The following is a 23,443-nucleotide window of genomic DNA, read 5'->3' as shown; positions in this document are numbered from 1 at the left end:
GCGTTACACAGTATAGATTCCATTGAAGGGTCTCAGGACATGCTACCCCAAAAAGGGCACCTTGGCATTTGAGAAAACAGCAGAAGCAAAAAGGTCACTCTCACCCTTTCCCTTCGCCCCTAAGCATGTGAGCGGCGCCCTCCCTATACCTGGAGGAGAGGAGCTAAAGACACAAAGATCTAACAAGAATCTGAACGAACAGGCTTTGCTGCGTTTCCCTCAGTTTACTGCCATCAGATCAGACCCTTGTCCTCCAATCCTATTTCTCCATGACTGTCAGTGGAGTCAGGTTCATCAGACAGAAGCATAAAAATATACAAGTTTACTTGTTTCTTTGGGTTTTCATTTCTGAAGTCTCCCATGTCACGTCAAACTTAAATAGATCTGTATGCTTTTTTTCTTGTCAATCTGTCTTTTGCCTCAGCCAGGAACCTAGTGATGGATGAGGAAAAGATGAATCTTTTCCTTCCCCTGATGCACCTATGATGAAAGATGCAGAGGTGCCAGGGTGGCAGGGGTCTCAACCTCAGGATGTCCCAGCTGAACTCATGGTCTTACCCTCACAATGGGAGCTCCATTTGTGCCCCAGTTCGATGAAAGGCAGCCCTGTCTGTTTAGTTTCTCAAGTCAGAGAAATTCATCCCCTTCCCTGGTCACATGAAGCCCTCAGACTCTCTCTTAGAAAATGGTCAATGACTCTAGTATAGAACAGTTCTCCGGGTGGCCTTGGACTGATGCAGTTCCCACTCACCCCATCTCTTGCTTGTAGTTCTTAGGAGTAACTGCAGAATATGCTGGGAATACAACATCCTAAGAAAAGGGGGAACTGGCTGGAATAGCCTGGGCTCTGTCCCAGTCCCTCCTAGAACATGATGTCATATGACACTTTAGCTCAGTGACTCCTCTCCCCTGGGGTTTAAAACCCAGGGCAGACTGCTTTCTGAGGTCTCTCAGCTGTGATGCAAATGGGGCACGAGCAGATGGGATTCTACCCACCCTGGGCAGCTTTCCTAGCCTTGTGGGGGAGGGGGAACCAGCTTGTCACCACTTCTAGGCTTCTACTGTTCCTCGTGCCTGTCTGTAAGTAACAGAGTTGCTTTGCTCAACTTGTAACAAGTGTTCTGTCTCACTAGCCTCATGCAAGTGACAGAAACTGGCACAGCCCAAGGACTGATATTGGTGCAAAGTAAACCTGCTTCACACCCAGGCCCAAGTAACCTCTCTGGACTGCTGTCCTCTTCTGGATCTCAGTCCAATAATGAATGATTCAAAGTCTTGTTAGCTCTTTGATGATTTTAAGAGATTGTTTTATTTACATGACATCCACATTGTTTTCTTTGTCATTAGTGGGAGGCTTGCCTGAATTACCCCTGCCATTATTAGATGGAGAGATCCATCCTCAAGGTAGATTTTTAAAAAGGAAGTCTGCATGTGTCCGCTGGCTTCTGACCCTTCCTTGGTGCCCTGTTTGCCCCTGGAATAAGGTTCAAATTTCTTAGCCTGGTGCCCCAAGCTTCCTGAGATTTGGTTCCAGCCTTTCCTCTTCCCTTGATAACAACTCCAGCCTCCATTTTCACTCCCTGTGTCCACGCTGGCAGCTTTAGATCCTCCACACATCGTGTTCTTTTCATCTTCATGCCTTGGTGTTTGAGATCCCTGAATGCACTTCCCCCACCCTCCCAGCCCAATCTTTCCACCTAATAGATTGCTACTCATCCTTCCAGAATCTGCTAAGGGTAGCCTCACCCTGTGTGGAGCCTCCCCCTCCTGCCTCCACCAGGTATGACTAATTACCCCCTTCTCTGTGTCCCCTCAGTGCCTGTGCTACATTATATATTGACACTAATTTTTAGTATCATGCATTACAATGTTTAATGAAGTTTTCCCATTTTAATATTTCTCATAGAGGCCGGGTGCAGTGGCTCCTACCTGTAATCCTAGCACTCTGGGAGGTAAGGCAAGAGGATTGCTTGAGCTCAGCAAGAGTGAGACCCCATCTCTACTAAAAATAGAAAAATTAGCTGGGCATGGTGACACATGCCTGTAGTCCCAGCTACTCGGGAGGCTGAGGCAGGAGGATGTCTTGAGCCCAGGAGTCTGAGGCTGTAGTAAGCTATGGCACTCCAGCCCAGGAGACACGGCAAGACCAAGTCTTAAAAAAAAAAATTTTAAAAGCAGTTTGCTGTCCTGGTGACCAAGCCTCTCACACACACAGGCACCTTTTTGTCACAGCATTTTGAGGACCAGCGTGAAGGCTTCTGTCCTTCAAGGTTCTGTATCCAGGCATCTTCCATAATACCAGCTGCTGACGAGCAGTAAAATCCCCAGGCGCACAGTGAGGACACCAACCCTGGAAGCCCTTCCTTGATGGGACAGCTCCTCCACCTGCTGGCTGCTGGTACTGTGTACAAAGATTGCTTTTCTGGTTCTTAGTATTATTTTTTTTTCTTCCTGACCTTGAGTCCCATGATAGTTACAAGTTTGGGTTTCTGATGGGGTCATCTGGGATTGCTGGATCTCAGGGCAGTGTTCAAACTCCAAATCTTGCTCAAGCCCTTGGTGATGTTGGCTGATTCAGCTGGCTTGAGCGTGCCCTGGCATTCTTCCAAGGTGGAGCCTACAGGGCAGCTGGCATCATCTCTTCCTCCCAAGGAGGCCACAGCAGCAGACCCTGCACACTGGGGCACTACGACCTGTCTGGGGACCTACTCTTCAGCTTGTTTGCTTTTTGGAGCTCAGCCAGGAAGTCATAATCAGATCTTAATAAGGCAATCTCTTTGAGTTTCTGAGTGGTTTACAGCTTCAGCAATCTCACTATATTCTTTCAATATGTCTTTTATTGCCTTCTACATTCCAGGCACTGTGCTAGGCACTGAGGGAAGAGTGGTGAGAAAAGAGCAAAAGCAAAAAAAAAAAAAACAGAGTCAGTCCTTGTCCTCATATGTTGTACCACCAGTGGGAGAGAAGCATTAATTGAATAATCACACTAACACATGTATAATTACAAATTGTAGATGGGCTACGAAGGAATGTTTCAAAGGGGAAACTGATCTAGCCCAAATTGTCAGAGAAGGTTTCCATGAGAAACATAACATTTGATCTGATAACTGAATGATGAATAGATAGAGAGTAGGCACTCAACACACATCTGTAGAACCTGATTCTTCCCCTAGAACAGGGGTGAGGAACCCGTGGCCTTGGGACTACATGTGGCCTTCTGGATCTTTGAGTATCTAATGAAGGAATTTGTTCTGTGAAGTTTGGATTCGGTCAAAGGGCCGCACTTGGGGCCTAGAAGCTTCCTTTTAAAATTTGGATCCAGAGAGAGGTAGAGAAAGCAGGGGGGGGGAAAAAAGCAGTGGGCAGCTAGAGCAGTAATTGAAAACTGGAAGACCTCCTGGGTTCTAGGCCAGAGTCTGGCATTGACAGCCTATGTCACTTGCTCTCTGTTTCCCACCTATTTATAACACTTCGAAATTTGATAGGCACAAGGTTTTCCAAAGCAGGTACATATACCCCTGGTGCTAAGCAAGATTATTTTAATTGATACATGTTTGCATTTTAATAGTTGTCTGTTTTAATGTGAACAACAAATGATCCAAATACCACATAAAATCCATGATTTCAATAACATTATTGCTCAGAAAAATGTTATGATAAGTAGTCCTAGGACTTCTACTTTCTGTGTCAGTGGAGTAACAAGAACCAGAATTATCCTCCCACAGTAAATAACTAGAAACCGAACAAACATATGAAACAACAGTTTCAGACATAGCACAGCATACAGAGCAAGACTGGATGCCTGAGAGAAGGATAAGAAATGAGATGGGCCCTATAATCTCCCCACCTTCCTGCCTGGAAGCAATATCCGGACCAGAGGGACAAAGAGGGAAAAACCTAACCAGAGCCCATCAGCTTATTGAGTGGAGGAGACAGAGATCAGTGTTCAAGAAGGTCAAGGCAGCTAGAAATTGCAGGCCATAATTCTGCAAAGGCTAGAATTGCGGCATTTATATTATATGTGGAAGTAAAAGCACAAAAGATGGGGAAATGAAAGTATATTCCTGTAAGGATTTCAGATTATACACAATGTGGTATAACATTATTTGAAGATGGGTTGTGATAAGGTAAGGATGCAATAAACTTTAGTGAAATCATTAAAATATTAATACAAAGAGTAATAGCTAATAAGACAATAGTAGAGATAAAATGGAAATCTCAACATTAATTAATTCAAAAGAAGGCAGGAAAAGAGGGGAAGGGGGGCCAGTCGCGGTGGCTCATGCCTGTAATCCTAGCACTCTGGGAGGCCGAGGCGGGTGGATCGCTCGAGGTCAGGAGTTCGAGACCAGCCTGAGCAAGAGTGAGACCCCGTCTCTACTAAAAAATAGAAAGAAATTATCTGGCCAACTAAAATATATATAGAAAAAATTAGCCGGGCATGGTGGCGCATGCCTGTAGTCCCAGCTACTCGGGAGGCTGAGGCAGTAGGATTGCTTAAGCCCAGGAGTTTGAGGTTGCTGTGAGCTAGGCTGACGCCACAGCACTCACTCTAGCCAGGGCAACAAAGTGACACTCTGTCTCAAAAAAAAAAAAAAAGAGGGGAAGGGGAACAAAGAATTAGGAGGGTCGAATAGGAAACAAATAGCAAGGCAGTAGGTTTAGACCCAACCATATCCATAATTATATTAAATTAAAAGGATCTAAACATTTTAATTAAATAACAGATTTGAGATTTGGTAAAAACACAAGACTCAACCATGTGCTATCTACAAACCTACAGATATAGTTGGAGATTTTAAGACTCCACTCTCATAAATTGCCACAACAAAGGGACAGAAAATCATTAAGGATATAGATGATTTGAACACTGATCTAGTTGATGGGTATAGAACAAGCCACTGTAAAACATTCTTTCCAAATGTACATGGAAAATTCAACAAAATAGACCATATATTTGCCCATACAACAAGTCTCAACAATTTTTTTCAATGTGACATCATACAAAGTATGTTCTCTAAACATAAAGGAATTATATTAGAAGTAGGTAAGAGAACAGTATCTATAAAACTCCCCAAATAATAGAAAAATTAAGAGCACAATTCTAAATAATCCATGGATCAACCAAGAAATCACAAAGGAAATAAGAAAATGTTTTAAATTAAATGGAATTTTTTTTTTTTTTTGAGACAGGGTCTCGCTCTGTCACCCTGGCTAGAGTGCAGTGGCATCATCATAGCTCACTGCAACCTCAAACTCCTGGGCTCAAGTGATCCTCCTGCCTCAACCTCCCAAGTAGCTGGGACTATGGGCATGTGCCAACATGCCTGGCTAATTTTTCTATTTTTTTGTAAAGACAGGGTCTCACAATATTGCTCAGGCTGATCTCGATTCCTGACCTCAAGTAATCTTCCTGCCTCAGCCTTCCAAAATGCTAGGATTACAGGCGTGAGCCACTGTACCCAGCCAGAATTAAAGGGAAATTTTTTTTAAATATCAAAATATAAAGCTTCTGATCTTCAAAAGACACCATTAAGAAAATAAAATGGTAAGCCAGAGACTGAGAGAAAATATATGCAATACTAAGGACTTACATCCAAAATACACAAAGAACTCTTACAACTCAATTGTGAGAAGATGGCCAGGCTCAGTGGCTCATGCCTGTAGTCCCAGCTACTCTGGAGGCTGAGGGAGGAGGATCGCTTGAGCCCAGGAGTTTCAGGTTGCAGTGAACTATGATGACGCCACTGCACTCTAGCCTGGGAGACAGAGTGAAACCTTGTCAAAAAAAAAAAAAAAAAAGAAAAGAAAGAAAGAAAGAAAGAAAGAAAGAAAGAAGGAAGGAAGGAAGGAAGGAAGGAAGGAAGGAAGGAAGGAAGGAAGGAAGGAAGGAAGGAAAGAAAGAAAGAAAGAAAGAAAGAAAGAAAGAAAGAAAGAAAGAAAGAAAGAAAGAAAGAAAAATTATAAGAAAACAAAAAAACTCAATTTTTAAAATGGGCACAAAATTTGAACAGAACCTTCACAAAAGAAGATATACAAAAGGCCAATAAGCACAAGAAAAGATGCTAAACACAATTAGTCATCAGGGAAATGCAAATTAAAACCACAATGATACACCACTATGCATCCATTACAATACCTAAAATTAAAGACTGGCAATACCAAGTGCCGATGAGAATGGGAAGCAAATGGAACTCTTATTCATTGCCAGTGGGAAAACAAAATAATACAACCACTTTGGAAAATAGTCTGGTCCTCACTATAGGACCCAGCAATTCCACACCTAGAGAAATGAAAACACACATCCACCCAACAACTTGCACATGAATGTTCATAGCAGCTTTATTCATAATTGCGCCAAACTAGGAGTAACCCAACGTCCATCCAATGGATAAACAAATGGTGCTATATCCTTGCCATAGAATACTACTCAGCAATAAAAACGAATAAACTATTGATACATGTAACATAGAGGAATCTCAAAAACATGCTGACTAAAAGAAACCAGACACAAGCATATGTCATATGATCCTGTATGTATGAAACTACAGGAAAAGCAAGTCTTATCTAAAGTGACAGAAAGTAGGTGAGTGGTTGCCTAGTGCTTGGGGTGGAGGGGACAGATGGACTGGGAAGGAACACAAGGGAATATTTTGGGGGAATGGAAATGATCTCTATCTTGATTGTGAGGGTAGTTACGTGGGCGTATAAATTTGTCAAAACTGACAGAAAGGCACACTTAAACTGGGTGCATTGCACTGTCTATAAATTATACCTCGATAACACTGATTTTTTTTTTACAAGTAATGGACCAGAATGGCAGGAAATTACTGCTTCTGAAAGCAGACCGAGTTCAGAAATAATTTCCTCCATGATAAGACCAGCATACTTTCATCTAGATAAAGCTGATGGCAATACTTACAGCTCTTGGGAACAAAATGATGATGCACAAATTGTGAATAATGGCAGTCCTCTACCATCGAAAATGATTTTACAGGTCAGGTGCGCATTAAACTAACTGTAACCAGAAAATGAAATAACGTAGTTCTGTGATGACTCACAGAGGTATATGAATTATAGCCACAGCTCTCTGGTGAGCTCGGAGGCGCTTGTGCATGTTTCAGACACAGTTATGGCAGACCATAACTTCATGGGGTTAGAGCCAGTACAATGATAAAGCTTTTCATAGACGGACCTTCCCAGGAAAACAGTAAAACGTCACTTGTTGACCATAGTTCAGTCTGCAGTTAGATATCTTTTGCCTTTTCTGATTCTTGATGCTGGTTAACATTTAAAAAAAAAAAAAAGACTCACTCTATTGACATAGTACTTCACCTTTCCTTTAAACTAAACAACATGGAGCAAATAACTCTGCTTCTGACTGATCACAAACTATTCCATTCTTCTCTTTTTTTTTTCCCATTCTTCTCTTAAAGAAGCTTATTTTTAGTTATATGTTTCATGCCTTGCTTAGCCTTAATTTTTACTTGTAGTTCATTGGTTTGTTTACTTAAACATTTAAAACATTCAATAACATTGTTTTATGTCACTGAATCTTTTTTTTTTTTTTTTTTTTTTGGTAACTTTCTTGCTCTGTCTCCTGGCTAGAGTACAGTGGTGTCATCATAGCTCACAGCAACTTCAAACTTCTGGGCTCAAGAAATCCCCCCACCCACTCCCGCCTCAGCCTCCCAAGTAGCTGGGACTACAAGCCCGCACAACCATGCTTGGCTAATTTTTCTATTTTTTGTAGAGACAGGGTCTCGCTCTTGCTCAGGCCGGTCTTGAATTCCTGAGCTCAAGGGATCCTCCCGCCTCAGCCTTCCAGAGTGCTAGGATTACAGGCATGGGCCACCATGCCTGGCCTCATTGAATCTATTTTTATGGGAAAGTGAGACTTGTTTTCTATTGACTGCAGTGATAGAGAGTGATAGAAGTGATGTCCATTTCCTTGGGACATAAAGGTATTTTAGTGAAAAATAAATCAGTCTAAGGAAAAATATAACTAGGAAGCAATAAGCATATGGTAAGAATAGTGTGGTCCTGCTCCAGTGTCTGAGGTTTGGGAAAGGCTGGTCCCTTTTTGGCTCTGGCGTTTTTTGGCTCTATGACAGGGAGGGTATGGCCTCAGCTGTGGCATCTACACACAATGGAGCAGGGTCAGTGTGACTTGCTATGTGACTTGGACACATCACTTGTCAACTCAGAACCATCTGATCCCTACAACGCTTTCTGACCCTTTGCATCTCATGACTCCGTACCTCAGTCCTCTCCTGTTGGCTTTCCCGGGCTCCCTTCACTCCTCTGCGCAAAACATACAACTTTTGTAATTCTCTGGGACTCAATTTCCTTTCTATTTTGAGTTCCCAATACACAGAGGAGCCAGAACCTACATCTCAGGCCATGTAGGGTCCTCTGCACGCTGCTTCCTTCCCCAGGTTATATCTAAATGACACAGGGCTTGGGTTGCTCCAAACCAGTGAGAGGGGAGCATCTGGTACTCAAGTCACCTGCCACACAGGCAGCTCTTGATCCAATACACTCTCAGCCAGCCGTCAGCTGAGCACATCCCCGGCCCAGTCCTTGGGTTCTTCACATCCAGTGGCTTTGAGGCCACTCTCGTGACACCACCAGGCTCTGCCTGCCTGGACACAGCACCACATATCCATCGCTCTCTGATCTTTTTCAGCCACTCCCAGACACTGCTTTTGGACCCACCATTGTCACCACTCTCAATATTTTCCCTCTCTGTCTTCCTTTTCCCAGCACAGGGGATTCCTTTTGCTAATCTCTGTGATTAGTAAAAATCATATGGCATTTTCCCCTCAAATGTGCACCTTCTGTGTTGAAGTCTCCTTCAGGGAAAGTTGGTATCATCTCCCCAGCAGGGTTAAGCTTTTGGAAACACAAAGGCAAGCAGTCCCACCACAAACCTTTCCAAAGAGGGGAAGAAAAAAGGAGAAATTCCAGGGAAGAGAAAAGGAGAAATACCTGAAGAAAAACAAAGATGGGTAAGTAACATCTCAAAACATTATCCTATCACCCTGGTAGCCTTAGCTTGAATCATTCTGCCTTTGCAACAAAGGCCTGAGGCTTCAAAGATCACCAGAAGGATTCCAGAAAACCCGGAAGGAGAGAGTGGCTCCCTCTTGCCCTCACTGGCAGACATGCAGAGATAAGGTAAGAGTCTTTATGACTCATAGAATGCTTAAGACACCACCAACATCTCGACAAATATTAATAACTACTATGAGAGCTTCTCAATGCATGCATGATCCCATTTCCCCCTTGCAAGGCCACTGTGCAACAGACCATATAAAAAAATCCCTATTTTACAAATAAAAAATTCCAGACTCAGAGAGGTTACTTGATCATACCTGCCTTGAATTTGACACCAACCACAGCAGGGCTCAGGGGTACAGACAGATCCTTGCATTCCTGCTAAGACCACCATGCCCCAATGCCCCACTTCCAATACTGCCAGCCTCACCATCACAGGTTTATGAGAACCATCCTAAGGAGTTGGCTATAACTGAATGCGATTATCCACCTCCCCAAGAGGACCCGGAAGGAGGATAAGCCCATCAAGCTCACTGCCTTTATTTTACCTTCCAGGTTATTCCAGGATCTCATCCCCAGATAAGATTATTTATTAAGCTCTATTATTATTATTATTTATTAACCTCTCGCTCCTGTCCATCTTCTAAAATCTCCCATGCATGGCATCCTCTGGAACTCGGGTCTGTCATCAGGAAGATCCCTGCATACTTACCCTCTCCTCTAAGCAGCCCTTCATCTTCTGCCTCCCTGCAACATGGCTATTCCCTCGGGACACTGCTCCCCCATAGCCCTCTCGGTAGTGGTCATGTTCTCGCCCGTGTAAACCCCTGTGAGCCTCATTCCACTGGTCTGGACGAGGGGCACTCATTGCTGCATCCAGACTATTGTTCCTTCCATTTTCCTTAAAACAAAGCAAAAGAAAAACAACAACGTGACAATGAACTGACTCCTAGGAAGTGTGTGCCACCAGACTGTACCCCTTCTTTCTTGTGTAGCTATCTGCTGGCCTCCTTGTCATTCTCTGTATTCACTGAAGATTTAAAAACCTATCTTATGGTCTCCCCCACCCCCATTTCTGACATCTTTCCTGACGATTTGACACCTTCTTAAATGACCCACCCACACCCAGGCCTCTTCGTTTCCTGGTCCCTCCCCTTCCATGAACTTGACCTCCCCTCTAGCTCAGTAACCCACTCACAGGCACACCCTAGGCTTCATCATGACCAACGTCTGCAATTTCAGACAACGTTCTCTGGGACCCCTCCCATCTCTCCAGTTCCCTTCCTGGGCACCTGAGCTGGTAGCTGGAGAAAGACCCACGTCCTTGCTGCCTGGCCTCACTTTAGGTTTATCATCACAAAGCTCCAGAGCCAGTAAGCTAACAACATTCTGCTAGCCATTTCGCTCCCCACTCTTTCCTCCACAAACCTCCAAGATCCCCTCCCTGGCCTCATTTTCAGCAAATGTCCTTTTTGTTTCACTGAGCAACATTTGGTAGCACTGTTCCCTCCCTTCTCATTGGGAGCGCTTTCCTTGGCTTCCGGAATACCACACTTTTTGGGTTTTTCTCCTTCTTATCATCCTCCTCCTCAACCCTTGGCTCAGCTGTTCTGTCTCTAACTGTACTTGTTCCCTGGGTGTACGTATAGCCAGGCACAAGGCTTCATATAGTATCTATGTGTTAGTGACTCCCCATTTAAATCCCTAGCCTCTGAGTCTGCCTGTCCTCCTTACGCTACAGACTCATAGATCTAATTGCCCACTTGTTCTCTCTACTTGAAGGTCTACTTGGCAATTTAACATGTCCAAAACATGTTCACTTCTCCCTACCCAGCACAAAATCTGTCCCTCTCCTGGGTTCCCCATCTTTGTGAATGGAACCACCATTCACCCAGCTGCACAAGCCAAAAACCATGTAGGCATACTCAACCCCTTTCTCTCTCTCTTAACATCCAATCCATCTGCAAAGCCTCTGTTTTGACCTTTAAAAAAAAAAAAATCCCTAATCTGGCCCTTTCCCCACCAACCTCCTTCCTGGCCATAGTGTTCCAAGTCACCATCGTTTATCTTTTCGACTCCAGCAAGAGCCTCCTAACTGGCTTTCCTGCCTCTACTGGGACCTCCGTATACAGCTTCTACTATAGAACTTTCCAAACAAACCCCAGAGTGACCTCTGGAAACCATAAGCAGATCATCTCCCGCACCTGCTCCCAACACTCCAGTAGCTTCCCATCACACCTAGAATAAAATCCAAGTAAGACCTTTTACGATTTGGCCCCTGCCACCTGGACAACCCCTGTCCCCACCACTCTCCCTCTCTCACCGCGCGGCAGCCACGCGGGCATTCTTGCTGGTTCTGGAACGCACCAGGCACATTCCCAGCGCAGGGCGTTCGCCCTTCCACACCTCGGCCTGCGGTGTCCTTCCTCGGCGGTCCCCATGGCACACTTCCTCGCCTCATTCAGCTTCCTGCCCAAACGGCTGCTCCTCAGGAACCGCCTCCCCTGACCACACTCTCTATCCCTTTTCCTGCTTTATTTTTTCCTGGTTGCGTTTTTACCTGAACACATCCTGCTTGAGCGTGGATTTTAGTTACTGACTTGCCAATTAAAACAGAAGCTTCGCGAGAACGGGGACCCACCTTACTGTTGTATACCCAATTCCCCGAACAGCGCCTGCACACAGGAAGCTCTCAGAACACATTTGTGGAATGAATGAATGACTTGCCAAAGGCAATGGGGACAAACAAGTGACTATCCAGCAGATTTCCATGGCCACCTGTCCCCACACACTTTTCACGCGGAGGGAGACAGGGACGCCTTGTGGGTCGAGGCAGGGCTTAGTTCCTTTCGTCCTCCCACCTAATGGGGGAGTCAAGACTCCGTGGGAGGTGAGCCCGGATGCAGGAGAGGCTAGGCGGCCCTCTCTATGGTCTCGCGCCCCAGGCCCCTCCTCCCCAGCGCCCGGCGTGCCTCTATGGTTCTTCCTGTCATTAGTCGGGAGGGGGCGCTGTGCGCAGGCGCGAGGTGACGCCGCGGCACGGCCGGAAGGAGCGCAGCGGCGTTCTCGGCGGCGGCGAAGGAGCTGTGGGCTGCCGCTGCTGGCGACCAAACGCCGCGGCTGCGGAGGCTGCAGAGCCTGTCTCGCGAGCCCGCGAATTGAGTGGAGAGTAAGTGTCGGCCGCGGGGCACACCCAGCCTCCGCGGCAGGCCCTGGGAGGCAAGGTGGCTTCTCCTGAGAGCGCCTCCATTAAGCATCGGGGTGGGGGCGGGGGCGGGGGCGAGGACTTGTGAGGGCCGCCGAGCCGGGGGACGCGGGCCGAGGCCCAGGAGGACCCGGGGGCCTCGTTGGGTGCCGCTGAGCCCCGTGAAGCGGGGGCCAGCGGCGAGGCCGGAGCGACAAAGGCGCTGGGCGCCCGGCCGACCCCTTCCCACCGCTCCCTTCACTTCGGGAAGTTTCGTGAACCGTTCCTCGGCCTGCTGCTCGGGGGGGGGGGGGGGGGGGGGTGCGACAGCCGCGAAAGATCGTGCTTTTTTCGGTGGCCCCTTCATTTCCCTCACTTGGGCCCCAAGCCGCCGGGGGAGGCGGCGTTGTCCGTGCCCCCGACCGCGACCTGGAGAAGCGGGGGGAGATGGACTGTGTGATTCTGAACTCCAGCCCCGGCTCCGAGCGCGTGACAGCCAGTCGTTTCTAACCTTCCCCATTCAGTTTTGGACGGGTGTCGTTCCGCGAAAGTTGGCGACTATCACCCACCACTCGTGAGGACACAGCAAGTGTGTCAAAACCCTTTTGCAGCGCGGATCGTGCTAGTCCAGCTCATGTTCCCACAGCGCCACGCATATGCCTGGGCGCTGGGCGGGGAGCAAGGCCGATGCGCGCCCTTGCAAGGTGGCCCTCATACCGGGTTGAACGGTGATCCGAAACTTGGGGCAACTTGTAACCAACCTCAGAGAGCCTGTGGTGTGCCAGTTACTGTTCTACGTTCAGGGTTTGCGATATAAATCACCTGGGGCCCTGTTAATCACTCTTACACTGTGATAAATAAGTGCCTTGGTAGCAGTTGCCCTGAGTATTGTAATCACGCAAAGAGAACACTGCCGGGAGGAAGGGAGAAGACGGGGAAGGTTTTTGTGACACATCTCAATTTGGTAAACTTGCTTGTAGAAAGCAGCTAGGAAATGGCCTGGCTTTGCTTTGGGTTTTGTGTCTATAGTTTATTGTGCTTGAGTGTAGGGAGTGGTGGTGAATTTGAAGAAATGGCTGGAGAGCCTGGGGCCAGATAATGTACACGCCCTTGTAAACCTCATTAGAGGGTTTAGATTTTTATCCTGAAGGCTAGCAGTGGCTAATAAAAGAGAACCCTTGAAGCCCCTTTGGAGAAATCTAATAAAGTTGAGATATGAGTCACAGAGACTGAAAGTTTATGAAGTAGGACGGGCGAGAGCCTGTTTGCTAACTATAATATGAGCTCCTATTTAATGTGTTTACTAAATTCTAGGCTTTACTATATTCTAGATCGTTACAGGGGGCATAACTAATTTTCACACCTGACAATGTCATCATCATATCTGCATAGTTAATAATAATAATAATAGAACAAAATATACAATCCTAATGTGCCAAACAGTGTTCTATATTTTACATATCTTAGCTCTTTTAATCCTCTCAATGATATTAGCTTCTGTTATTACCTTTATTTTAAAAGGTGAGAAACTGAGGCGCTGAAAAATAACCTATCTAGTCACAAAGTTTGTAAGGTCAGAGCTAGAATTTGAACTCAGTTTAGTTCCGGGGTTCATGCCCTAATTATCCTGCTATACCTGTGATTGCTGTTTATTCAGAAAGTACTTCTGGAGCATCTACTTTGTGCCAGGCAGTGTGCTGTGTACTGAGGCTTTGGGAGCAAGTAAGACTTGCCCTCTGGGAACTAAAGTTTTAGCGGAGGGGACCAAAATTAACACATTAACTGTCATGTGAGTTGTATTTAACTCTAGTTAAATACTAGGCTCTAGTTTTGAGCCTTGGGCCTCGTGAAGCATGTGTAACTCACACGTCTCTTCACTTTGGGAGCCTAAAGAACTATTTTTCAAGTTGCCTATAACTCAAGGACAGAAAACGATTAAAAATAACAAAGTTTTCATTAAATTAGAAAGAATTGTTTTGTTTTCGAAGTTTTTATTCTGTTTTCATAATGAAACACCCATGGCCTCAAGGAAAAAAATTTTTTTCTAGTGTGGCAGCCAGTGTGTTAAACCCTACACTAATTGTTTGCATAATTATATCTGTAATTATGGATGTTATTTTACTTCAGTTTCATTTTGTCTACATATTTAAATTAACACACATTGTGCTTTCTTATTCTGAACTCATCATCTGTCTTGTTCTTCCTTAATAGCATCACCATCCTCTAGCCACCTGATCTCAACATCCAGGTCAACTTTGACTCCTTCCTTCCTCTTGCTCTGATGGCCAATTACATACAAAACTCCCATTGGACCTAACTGCAGTCAGTATCTTTTTTTTTTTTTCCTCCCGCTACGTACTGTTATCTCTAATTCAGACTTCACTGGCTCTTGTTTCCTGGCACCAGATGTCTCCTGTAGACTGTCCTACACATTGCAGCAAGGTTAATTTTTCTAAATAACAGCTCATTGTGTTGCTGCCCATTGGCTAGAAAATAAGATTTGATCTGTTTCAGTTATCCATTGATGCATACCAAACTATCCCAGAACTTACTGACTTCATACAGCAGTTTTATTTGTTGACAGTTTTGAGTTGAGATTGGGAAGGACTTGCCTGGGCTCTTTACCTCTGGTCCATATGCTTTTAGCAGAGGTGGCCAGTACTGGAGGATCCACTTCCAAGATGGTGTCTTCTTTCATGTGCCTTGTTAGAGACTGCTGGAAGGCTGGGCTCAGCCGGCCCGTTCCCTTTCCATGTAGTGTCAGAGCTTTCTATGTGGTCTCTTCCGCAGGGTATTTAGACTTCTTATCCTGTGGCTTTGGGAGCCGTGGGTGAAAGCTGCTGTCTTAAATGCTAAGTCCAGATCTGGCACAGTGCTCAGTTTAGCTTGAATGTGGCTGTCCCTTCTCAGCCTTCCCTGACTGTCTGCTTTCCCCTGACTGGAGTAGTCTCTTTATCCCACTAGTGATTTTATAGTGGACTTAATTTTGTGCGTATTTTATCTTACTGATGGAACTCTGAGTTCTTTGAAGCAAGATCCATGCGGGATTTTTTTGGTATTCCTCATGATGTATAACAAATTCTTCTCATATAAAAAGTATAAAAATTTGTTATATAACAAATTGTTATATAAAATGATAGTACAGTTTTCCCTCCATATCCACAGGTTTTGTAACTGTATTTTTGTTATATTGATTTAATATTGCTTAAATATTAGCACAGGCTTATAAAGGATGGCTATCTAAAGAATGGTTAAGATGAGCAACTAGTAGTTGAATGAAAAGCAATAATCATTTGTAGACACTTAGAAAACATGCTAGGAAGAGGTGTTACAGGTGTGTCAGGTTCTTCCAGCCCAGCTCTGCTTTGCCCACTTGGGAAGTCAAAGGGATTAACTCATTAAATTTGAAAGTCTTTTATTACACCCAAATTAGTGTTGCAAAAGTGACAGGCATACATATTTATGGAAATTATTATGGAGAGGAAGGACACTACAAATCTCCAGGATCCTACAGTATTATTTTAGGAGCATATGGAAGGAAAAATGGGGAAGCAACATGAATAGAAGAATGAGAAGAAAATGATTGGTCAGAGACAGACTCAAGCATTCTGGTCACAAGGAAGTGAAGGTACAAATTTGCAAACCAGAAAACTGGGTAAGAAAACCATGGGTGGGTCCTTTTTTTCCTGACTTTGTTTTCCAAATTTTTTGTAATGGCAGTACTTGGTAACTGAAGGAAATCCTAGTAAACTTTTTGTTGTTTAGGCTGTTACTTGACTCTGGTTATATGACTGTGATGGAACAAGAGCTCCAGTCTTTGACATAGGAAGATGTTTTTAGAACCACTCATTCAGCAGCTGTGCTAAGCACTGCAAATACAGCTCTTAACAAGACATATCAAGAGCATTTGGAGAAAAGATAATTGAAATACCAGCTCTTTCTCATTGTCTGTTGATTCATACAAGGAACAGAAGGGGATAAAAAGATCATTAGAACAGTTGGAGATGAAAGAGAACATAGAACTGCCATCTAATTTTCTTAAAATTTTACAATATAGGAATACTAAATATAAGATTCTCAGTAATGAGATGATGAAATATATGCTGATATTTGGTTCTAATTTATAAGTATTAACCCAGTGATCCCCAGCCTTTTTGGCACCAGGGACCGGTTTCATGGGAAGACAGTTTTTCCACAGATGAGGGTGGGGAGTAGGGAGCAGGTGGAACTCAGGCAGTGATGAGGGATGGGGAACTGCTGTAAACACAGATGAAGCCCAGCCTGCCTGCCACTCACCTCCTGCTGTGCCCGCCCCATTCCTAAGTTTCATGGAAGACAATTTTTCCACAGACCTGGGTGGTGGGGAGGCAGTGGAGCTTTGTGGCCTGGGGCTTGGGGACCGCAGCATTAACCCATATATTTGACTATAGAGTATTGTCATAAATGTACTTGTGATAATTTTTATAATAAAGGGATGAGGGGACAACTGAAATTTTCTTGGGTGGCATTTTCTATTTCTAGACTCTACTTTTAACCGTTTTTTTCAGCTTTCTGATCAAGAAGCAAATAGTAAGGCTCATATATAGCTTCTTGCTACTTTCAGAGGAAAAATGAAGTTTGTTACAGCAGGAAGTAAAAATTTTACTGTGAATCATTATCATGCTAGTGAAGTGTAACTTGGAAGGGGAAAATAAAGGTTCTTCCCTCTGCCTCCATCTGGCTGTATTATCAACTCTTAATGAACACTGTTTCTACTGATACGGTGATACCAGAGCTATTTTGACTGCATTTACCATATACAAAGTGGCTTCCAGTATTTTATTTAATCTTCAGCACAGCCTTACAAGGTAAGAATAGCTATTTCCATTTCCACATAATAATAATAGCTGTAATGTCACATTTGCTATGTGCAGGCACTATGCTAAACACTTTATATATGTGTAACTCAAATTTGTTATGTTTAATTTAATTTGATTTATTTTTTAGAGGCAGAGGCTTTCTCTGCCATCTAGGCTGGAGTGCAGTGGCATGATCATAGCTCACTGCCTCCTGGACTCAAGCGATCCTCCTGCCTCAGCCTTCTGAGTAGCTGGGACTACAGGTACTTGTCACCACACTCGGCTAATTTATTTTTTTTTGTAGAGATGGGGTCTTGTTCTTGCCAAGGTTGGAGTGGAGTGACTTGACAGGCGAAATCCTCCTGCCTCAGCCTCCGGAATGGTGGAACTACGGACCTGTTCCACCACACCTGGCCTCAGTTAATTTTAAAACAACCATATTATTCTCATTTTATAAATGAGGAAACTAGGCCCAGGAGATTAAACAGTTTACTCAGAGCCACTGATTCACTAAATAGTGAGACCAAGATTTAAACCTGGGCTGTCTGATCCAAAGCCCGGATGAAGGGACTGAGTGTCAGGAAGTTAAATGACCTGTTACAAAGACCTGCTTCTAGTCAAGAGTAGAAATTCCATCATCAGACTCTTTTTCTCGCAACAGGGGCCACTGATGTGCTACTCATGAGGAATTTTTTTGAAGCACCTCTAGTAATCTGCATAACCAGAAGCGTGACATTCTAACTAAATGTGGTATAAATGAATCACATTTTCCTTTGATTTCTAGTGTAAAATTGAAGGAAGCTAGTTGGGGTAAAGGAAAAAAAAAGAAATTTGGCTATTGGAATTAATGTTCAAAATACTTTTTAAAAATCTTATTTGGAGAAAAAGTACAGTACTTGATTAGATGCCATTCAAATTTGATACCAGACCTTTTTCCTTTATGCTATGCTATTTATAAATAATACTATTTTAAGTGAGAGAACCAAACTATGGCTTGAATTTGTAATTTTTAAAAATGTGGATACCTTTGTTAAGTTATAGATGCTATAAAGTTCTATTGTAAAACTTTAATGTGGTTTTGATGTACTTTATATAAAACTTTGTATTCTATAAATTGGAAAAATGCTGATATTACTTGACTGTTAGCTGTTTGTAGGCACCATTTAATGAGAGGGCAGGATCTGTGTCTAACTTCCTCTGGAACACATGGTTTCTCCAAGGAAGGCAAAGAAGATTGAGATTTTTTCTCAGGAAGAAAAGAGTTGAGTGACTGAGTAGGTCACAGATAGGCTCTTGGAACTAAAAGGGCCCCATAGCAGTTATAATTGGCCCAATTTTATTCTTATTTATTGATTTGCATTCCTCTAATTTTCATCAGAGTAAGAAAATAGTTTAAAAATCAAACTACAGAAAGACTAGAAAGTTCTACTGACCTGTAACTACTGTTTCACAAAAGCATCTGCTCTTTTTCTCCCTCTAAAATTAACCATTAGTCTGACTTTTATCATCATTTTCTTGTGTTACTTTATGGTTTTATCACCCAAGAGTACATCCCTAGATACTATAGTTTAATGTTACCCATTAAAAATTTTGGAGGATCTAAAATATCTTTTAGATCTCCCAAGCTTTTTCTTCTATTCCTTTCTTTTCCTTACAGTTTATCTTTTGTTGAACCTGAGGTGTTTGACCTGTAGTTTCCCGGAGTCTAGATAAGTATTTGTCAGCCTTTTCAAAAAGTTATCAGTCTCCCTCATAGAGTCATTTTGGACATTTTTTCCTAATTGCCTCTCCCTCATTAAATACTAAGGAATAATATTTTCCTTGAGCCTCTCTACTAAAACTTGGCTGCTGGGTCCAGATCCTTGGCCATATCAGGTTCACTTCTTTTGGTGAGACTGTAGGGAGTGTTCTTTCCTCAGTGTCTTGTTTCTGTGGCCTTAGCAGCTGATGATATGTCGATGATGATGTTAGCAGCAGTGTCTAGATCCAGTAATCCATTGAGGGGTGCAAAATGATGGTATTTTAACTGACATTTTCTTCATTTATGTTAGAACACTTTTATAAAGAAACCATTCTTTGTCTTAGATATCCAGTGATAGAGTTAATTCAGGAAAGGTAAGAAAATGCCTGATTCTTTGCCTTTAAAGACGTAGATCCACTGCCTATCATCCTCTGAAGATGACCTTTTTTAAAAAAAAAAAATTATGAACTTTCATTTATACATTTTCTTAAGAATTTCATGTCACATGAATGATTATCCTTATTGAAACTCAGAATATTATATGTGTCCAATGGGTGCCTCTTCAGGCCTTTTTTTCCTGGTTCAGACAGGGCCCAGTCTTGATAAATGGTCTTTGGTAGCTGCTTTAGTATTTAATATGACAAGAGACAAGATGTTTCAGGCTCATTATGTATAGTTCCTGTCCCAGACTTAGAATTAGTGATTTGTCTAAAAAGCCCTGGTTTCTTTTGGTGAAAAATGCTTGAAGAGTATAATTGAGGCACTATGGATGTTCATTGCTACAAGCAGATCATTTTTTAGGCTTTTTTTTTTCTTTTTGACAGAACTAAACCATATTATGAGTTAATATAATTCAAATTTAGGATTATAAGGTTTTTACTTCTATATTACAAGTGTAATTCTTGTTTTCCCCTGTGCTGATTGTGCTTGGTATGTAAGTGTAGTTCTTTTTTGCCACACTAAGAATCTTAATTCTGAAGGATGCAGGGATTGATAGAATGTTCTGTAACTGTGCATTTGTTTTAACCCATTACACACAGTAAAGTCTCAAAATGAAGACTGTCACAACCAATGGAATTACTATAAACAAAAGATTTTACATATGCTTTTCCTCCCTGTAGTTTTTATAATTGTCCTTTTTCACCCTCCCAGAGCGTATAGCTATTATACATTATCTCCTTTTAACTGTCATTTAATCTTAGTTCTCCAAGTAATTATGTATTTAATGTTCACTACCAATCTTTATGTCAGTGTCCCTCATTTTGTTTACTCAAAGTCTGTTCTATCAATGCCTCAGATTCTTTGTAGGAATAATATTCACTAAGTTTTTATATTAAATTGGTAAGTTTGTCCCCTTTTTCTTAGAATCAGTTTTGCTGGATATAGAATCTCTGAATCACATTATTTTTAAAGTATATGTCTTAAATATCTTACAGTATTTTATTATGGTATACAGCATCACTGTCAAAGTCATAATCTACTTTTCTCTTTTATAAGTCCAAGCCCAGGTGTCCTAAAAGATTTTTTTTCCTTTAAAGTCCAGTAATTTTAGTATTTGTTTAAAAAGTGATAATTTGAAAAAGTCCAGTAATTTTAATAGAATGTGTCTTGGTATTTGTCATTCTGGGTTGATTTTTCTTAGGTATGAATTGTGCTTTTTTGAAATGTAGCTTAAAATCTTTAGGAGAGCTTTTTTTAAAAAAAAATAACTTTTACTATTTGTTCTTTCCCCATTTAATTTATTCTTCAAGAGCTGTTATCTTCTGTTATGTTGGATCTTCTCTGTCGGTCTTGAATATTGGCCCCTTTATCTTTTATTTTTCTTTTTTGAATTTTATCCCTTGTCACCTTCTGGTTCTCCTAAAGCAGTATGTGTTCTGTTGATTTACTTATGTTCCTTCTAGTTTAGTCTTCATTCCTGAAACAATTTTTTCTTTGATTTGTGTTTCTTTCCCTGAGTTATGACATTCCATTTCTTGGGTTTTATTAATTCTGATTTATGTTGTTATTTCATGTTTTGTATTATTTTCTTAGTGTCTTGTTTTTAAATAGAAAGTTACATTTTAATCTGTTTTTCTTGCCTGTTTTCATTGTAGGGATGTTTTGCTTCCTCTTGGTCTCTCTCTTTTTTTTTTTTTTTGAGAAAGAGTCTTGCTCTGTCACCAGGGCTAGAGTGCAGTGGTGTCATCATAGCTCACTGCAACCTCCAACTCCTGGGCTCAGGTGATGCTCCTGCCTCAGCCTCCCAGAGTGCTGGGATTATAGGTGTGAGCCACGGTGCCTAGGCTTCTTGCTCCTTTTTAATGAAATTGGTTTTCTGGAACCTTTTCTGAAGAAGGTATGGTAACTTTTTCTAACTTCACAGAGCTCCCTCTTGATGCAGCATTCAAAAATACGACAGCTCGGTTTTTGAAATTTCGTGGCTCTGTTCTCCACTTTCATCAGTAACTACCTTCTCTTTCCTTTGTCTCTGTTGTCTGCATCTTACTTAGTTTTATTCCCAGCATTTTTTTTTCTCATTATAGGGTCATGTCCTGCATGGCTAATTTTTTCTATATATATTTTAGTTGGCCAGATAATTTCTTTCTATTTTTAGTAGAGACGGGGTCTTGCTCTTGCTCAGGCTGGTCTCGAACTCCTGGGCTCAAACGATCCACCCGCCTCAGCCTCCCAGAGTGCTAGGATTACAGGCGTGAGCCACCGTGCCCGGCCTAGGATAGTTTTCTCACTGCCAAGTTGTATTTTTTATTCTAGAAACTTAATATTTTACAAAGGTTAAATCCCCATAGTTCATCTAAAATTGTTTTTGTATAAGGCATGAGGAAGAGATTCTCACTCCCTACCCCTTCCCCAAATATGGCTTTTTAGTATAGCATCATAGGTTAAAAAGATTATGTTTTCCACTGCCCTGCAGTGCCACTTTTGTCATAATCAAACGTCCATTTGTGAATGAATCTTTTCTGGACTCTGTTCCATTGGTCTGTTTTTCTCTTTTGTTGATACAGCATTGTCTTAATTACTGTAATTTTATAATAGTGTAATGTTTGATAGTATAAATCCTCCATCTTTTGTTTTTCTTTATGAATGCTTTGGTTATAAGAATAACCTTTGCATATTCCTGTAAATTCTAAAGTCACCTAGTATATATCCATTTTAAAAATTTGATTGTATTAAATTTATAGATCAGTTTGGAAGGAATGGACATCTTTATAAAACTGGGCTTTCTAACACCTGAATGTGATTGTGTCTCTACATTAATCTTTAATTTTTCTCAGAAATGTTTTATGGTTTTCTGTGTAGAGATTTTGCACATCTTTCGTTGTAGTTATTCCTTAGTATTTGATGGTTTTAGGTGCTACTTTAAAAATATCCTTTTTAAATGTCATTGTCTAATTTTTTCTTACTAATATAGTGTTCATATTTGTTTATTGGCCTTGTACCAAGAGACCTTGTGATTCAGCCATTCATTCACCTATTCATTCCAGTGGTATCTCTGTATACAGTTACATATACAAATATATGTGATCGTGTCCTATGAGGACAGTTGTGTCCTCATATAAAAATTCCAGAATTTTTATCATTTATCTTTCATTTCATAATTCATCTGGAATTGACTTTTATATATAGTATGAGGAATGGACAAAGATTGATTCCACCCTTCTCCCCCATAGAGGTAGCCACTTGACCCAGCAACAGTGGGTGACTGCATGTATGTGGGTCTTTTTCTGAGCCCTTTATTTTACTTTTTTATCTGTCTTTGCATTAGTACCACAATCTTATCATCTGCAAATAATGACACTTACTTCGTCCTTTCAACCTGATATTTTATTTTTTTGTATTGCCTTACTCCACTTGCTATAACCTCCAATACAGTGTTAAGAAACAGCAAAAACTGTCCTTAATCTCAGAGAGAAAGCTTTTTAGTATTTCACTGTTAGGTATGAGGTTTGCTCTAGTGTTTTTGAAATGCTTTTAATTAGATGAAAGAAGTTCCCTTCTAATACTAATTTGCTGAGAGTCTTTAAGTGTGAGCAGGTGTTCGGTTTTAATGCTTATTTTCACCTATTGAGACTGATTCTGTGGTTTTTCTCTTTTATACCATTAATGTAAGTTACATTGATGTGGTCATGACTTTTGCATCTGTGTTCATGAGCAATATTAGCTTTTCTTGTATTGTTTTTGTCAGTCTTTAGTATCAAAGTTATGCTGGCCTCATAAAATGATTTGAAAAATAATGTTTCTAATATTCTCTGAAAGAGTTTTTGTAATATTGCATTTCTTCCTCAAATGTTTAGAAGACTTCACTGGGCTCACAGAATTTTGGGGGGAAGGTTATTGATTATTAATTTAGTTTCTTGTTAGATAACTACTTTTTTTTTTTTTTTTTTTTTTTGAGATAGAGTCTCGCTTTGTTGCCCAGGCTAGAGTGAGTGCCGTGGCGTCAGCCCAGCTCACAGCAACCTCAGACTCCTCGGCTTAAGCGATCCTACTGCCTCAGCCTCCCGAGTAGCTGGGACTACAGACATGTGCCACTATGCCCAGCTAATTTTTTCTATATATATTTTTAGTTGGCCATATAATTTCTTTCTATTTTTAGTAGAGACGGGGTCTCGCTCTTGC

At 42.0% G+C, this 23,443-nt stretch overlaps 1 protein-coding gene across 4 annotated transcripts in view; it reads left to right on the top strand.

Moving 5' to 3' along the window:
• The first annotated feature begins 12,028 nt into the window (after positions 1-12,028).
• Positions 12,029-23,443, top strand: part of RNF216 (ring finger protein 216) — a 153,050-nt gene continuing 141,635 nt past the window's right edge. For 3 of the 4 annotated variants that reach the window (XR_006733186.1, XM_045541258.1, XM_045541259.1), the window contains exon 1: positions 12,109-12,229. The gene's annotated coding sequence lies outside the window, so the exon portion shown is untranslated. Of the gene's footprint in view, positions 12,230-23,443 lie in introns of all 4 variants that reach the window. The other variant, XM_045541257.1, reaches the window with a different exon arrangement.

Source organism: Lemur catta, chromosome 2 (genome assembly GCF_020740605.2).
Source record: "Lemur catta isolate mLemCat1 chromosome 2, mLemCat1.pri, whole genome shotgun sequence".
Lineage (NCBI taxonomy): Eukaryota > Metazoa > Chordata > Mammalia > Primates > Lemuridae > Lemur > Lemur catta.
This window is presented reverse-complemented; position numbering and strand designations above follow the sequence as displayed.